General features: G+C 38.3%; 1 pseudogene; it reads left to right on the top strand.

Annotated features, from left to right (window-relative positions):
• Positions 1-266: 266 nt before the first annotated feature.
• Positions 267-906, top strand: LOC131822051 (large ribosomal subunit protein eL14-like; annotated as a pseudogene).
• Positions 907-4,288: the final 3,382 nt, after the last annotated feature.

Below are 4,288 nucleotides of genomic sequence, written 5' to 3'. Positions count from 1 at the left end.
AGAACAAACTGGTGGTTACCAAAAGGGAGGTAGATGGGGGGATGGGTGAAATAGGTGATGGGGATTAAGGAGGGCACGCACTGTGATGATCACCGAGTGTTGTATGGAAGAGTTGAATCCCTATATTGTACAACTGAAACTAATATTACACTGCATATTAACTAACTGGGAATTAAATTTAAAAAACGAGTAAAGTGAAAACTGACAAAATTACAAAATAGACATGAGCACAGTAGGGAGTGCCTTCTTCCTCCCTCCCCACCAACATGGTTTTCAGGTGCTTCATGGAGGTTGGCTGGCTGACCTACATCTCCTCTGGGCCTCATACAGGGAAGTTGGTCGGGATTGTAAATGTTACTGCTCAGAATAGGGTTTTGGCTGATGGACCTTGCTCTCAGGTAAGAAGACCCGCTATACCTTTCAAATCCATATAGCTCGTTGACTTCATCCTCAAATTTCCACACAGCGTCAGTCAGACGTTTGTCTGACAAGCCTGGCAGCAGGCAGGTATCCATACAAAATGGGAAGCTACTAGATGGGCCACATAGAATGAAGCCAGAGAAAGAAAAGCCAAGATGACAAATTTTGATCATTATAAAGTTATGAAAGTAAAGAAAATGAGAAACAGAATAATCAAGGTCCATGTCAGAAAGCTGCAAAAGCAGCTCTCCTGAGAGTTTCTCTCAGAAAAGCATCCACGGCTAAGGGTACTGCTGGGGCAGCTGCTGCAGTTTCCAGAAAAAAAAAAAAAAAAAAATGGCCACTGCTGGCAAGAAGTCTCCAGCCCAGAAGGTTCCTGCCCTGAAAGCTGCAGGCCAGAATGCAGTGTCTCCAAAGCCTCAGGAAGGTCAGAAATCTCCAGACCAGAAAGCTCCTGCTCCGAAGGCATCTGGCAAGAAAGCATAAAAAGCATAAGAGGCCATTCTATATAAGTAATCAAGGTTCTTTTCCTTTTGTACGTGTAAAAAAAAAAAAAAAGACAAAATTGCAAAATTAAAAAACATACATAGTATTTGGAGATAAAAGGACACTCATGTGAAAAATACATAATTAACAATTCATACCTATTGCAAACCGTAGGATAAAATCTTTCTATTTTATTAAACTTCCAGCTCATAACAACCTTGTATTTCAACTTCGAACAATTTAGTGGTTTTCTCAAGGTTACAGAGCCAAGAAATAAAGGAAATGAAATTTAAATGCCAATCTATCTGACTGCAAAAGGCATGCCTCCTCTTCATGCCACATACAATGCTTGCTTTTTCAGCATTCTGAGATGAAAACTCTCCATCAACACTGAAGGCAAGTAGAAATATATATATAGCCCTCCTAATAAAATATTAATTTTCCATTAAATCAACATGGTGAGGCGCATTTTTATATTTTCACACCTGGATGTGAATATGTACACACACCCCCAAAAGCCCCACATTTTCGAGGAATATAAGATCTATTTAATCTGTTTCAAAGGTACTTCTTAGCCTTATCCCTTCTTCTCTGCACTCCCATACACTCCATATACTATGAATTATTTACCTGTCATGTTTACTGATGTTTGCATATACTTTTCTCTCTGCTCAAAATACCATTCCTCAGGTGTCCCCATTTTTGCCTAATCATTTCGAGGAAAATGGCTCAGTTCTATCTTCCCTTAATTAGACCACAGCAGTGAATGAATTCAACACTCCTTATCTTACCCATTTCTGAAGTATCTTGTGTCTACCTCTAACACAGGACATTTCATTCTGGATTACATTGGTGGCTCACTTCTTTCTGCCACTAAAGGGCAAATGACTTGAGTCTAGAAACTGTATCTATTTGTCTTTAAACTTCAGTCCCTACCCAGTTCCTAGAATATCTTAAGTACCCAATAAGTGCCTGTTGAAGAATAAAACAATCAATGATTCAGGAGTTTGGAAAACTAAAACATTTTTTTTCAAAGTCTAATAACCCAGATTAGTGTATGATAGGATGTTCTGGTTAAACAAGCAATTTGCTTGAAAGATTATCTGTAGCATAAATATTATCCAAGAACCATGATATCACGAGGTATATGAAAACCCCACTATGCATAAGTTAATTTTTCCTTGATGAAATAATTTTGGATATTATAATAGGGACATCATAGCCTCTTGTCGTCATCAGTAAGCATGCTTCAACATCGTTTAATAAAGAGATCTGGTTAGTGTGTCAAATGCCAAGGAACTTATTACATAGTGGTGTCACTCTTTCTATTCCAAATATTGATCCAACGGTATTTCTAAACCTAGAGGGAAAAGCTTATTTTGGAAGAAACCATAGAAACTATATTCATTAATTTTCCGGACATCTTAATCTTCTCACACTCTCACACTGATGCACTGACCTTGACAAGTATGTCACCAATGTTAAAGTCGTCCTAGGCAAAAACTCATGGTTGGAGATGACCTCTTGCTTGTGTGTTCCCAATTATTCTGTTCTGTTTTGAACAACCATGTCTCCTTTCTGGGTTTGATATCCTATCTTGCCTTTTCACATTATATATCATTTCAGAGTCTGTCCCTGACATTTAGGACTTCAGTAATCGGGCAGGTTGGGCTATAGCCCCTTGTAAAGCTCTACCACTCCCTATTGGCCTGTGGTGGAGACTCAATTTCAAGTTCCCAGTGAACTTTTCTTCCCCTGGGGGACTCCCAGTTTCCTCCAGGAAGAGTAAGAGAGTAGAGGAATTAGGCAAAATTTTGACAAGTTTGCTATTCCTCTTTGCTATCACAAATATACAGTCAGTGCCTTATGATAGGGACCCGGCTGACGCTTGACCAAATTCAAACAACAGGCAATTAACAGGGAAATTTGCATGGGGAAAAGCTGTTCTCAACATTTCCTGACTTCTGATCCTTACATCGAACATTGTGTGTGTGCACAGGCAAGACAGTTCTCTTCTGGGTCTTCATGTCACTCTCTGTAAAACTGATTATAAGAACAGTTATCTCCTAAAAAAGTAAATACCCAGATCAATGTTTGTTTGTGAAGAGTTACGCTAGAATTGAAAAGGCCCCTATCAATTAAGCTGATGGTTTTCTCCCGTTTCCCTTGGAATACCAGGAAATCTTGATGGGATTTTAGTGTGTTGTGTGTGTATGTGTATAGTGTATAGAATGTTTATATATTAAATTATGTCATTTGAACTAGACATAATTTTTAGTAGAAAATATGACTTTATTATATGTCTGCCAAGAAGTCAGAATCACTAGTGTCCTAGGGTTGGGAGTTGGGGCAGACAGGCCATCAGAGCAAGCATGAATTTCCATTTCTGTTTTCCTACATGCTTGTTCCTCAATCATTCCTTTTTTAAAAGACAGATACTGTAGAAAGTATCAAATTATCAAGAAATATATATGGAAGAAATCTTGAAATTTGAGCCAATACTTGTCTCAGAAAATTCTTGCTCACTTTGGAGGCAGAATGCTCCAGCTTGGTTCGAGGAGCTCCTAATCTCCAAAGAGCATAGCTTCAAAACCACTGTGGTCACATCTCAATAGCAGCCTCTGAAGCAACTTTTCCCCCCACATTTTTCCTTGAAAAGAACGGTAAGCTAAATAAGGTGGTTTTGCCCAGCTGGGGATTGAGATGCTAATATTTCTAAAGAGAATGAATCCAGAGTTTAGCATAAATACATAAAATGTACATTTCTCATTTCTAATAATCTTTTACATTTTGACATAGAACATTCACACTGCACTCATTCATGGACTCGGTGCCTAATTTGAAACATATTTTCCATTGGAGAGATGATTTTATATGGCAAAGGAAATAACTCCTGTAGTCCCTCTGTGTATATTGAAAAAGAAGTCTGGAGCCATTATATAGTGTATGCTTAAGTTTTGATTAAAAGATACTATGAAAATCCCATGAGAGAGAACTCAGCCCAAGGTAAGGGATTTGATTCAAACATATTGAAAAAAGATTGGGTGCCCAAATACCAGTTTTAAGTATCTTTTCTTACTGAACTATGTAATAAACAATCCACATGAATGTAAAAACCAGCAACTTCCTGAATCATGGTCACATCTGTTTTCCAGTCAAACTTAAATCCCCTATCTCTAAATTTAGTGAATAATTCATTTTAGATCTGGAAGAGAATTTAGTCCAATTCCCCTCATATTACAGATGAGGAAATTGAGGCACAGGGAGATTTCTCCTCCAAAACCCCTACAAATCCTTCCAGTCTCAGCCTAAGTCACTCCTTGGGGGAAGATTTCCCTGATTCCCGCCACCACCAAAAATGAGGTCTCACTGATAGATATTC

The sequence above is a fragment of the Mustela lutreola genome, chromosome 1 (assembly GCF_030435805.1).
Source record: "Mustela lutreola isolate mMusLut2 chromosome 1, mMusLut2.pri, whole genome shotgun sequence".
NCBI classification, from domain to species: domain Eukaryota; kingdom Metazoa; phylum Chordata; class Mammalia; order Carnivora; family Mustelidae; genus Mustela; species Mustela lutreola.
This window is presented reverse-complemented; position numbering and strand designations above follow the sequence as displayed.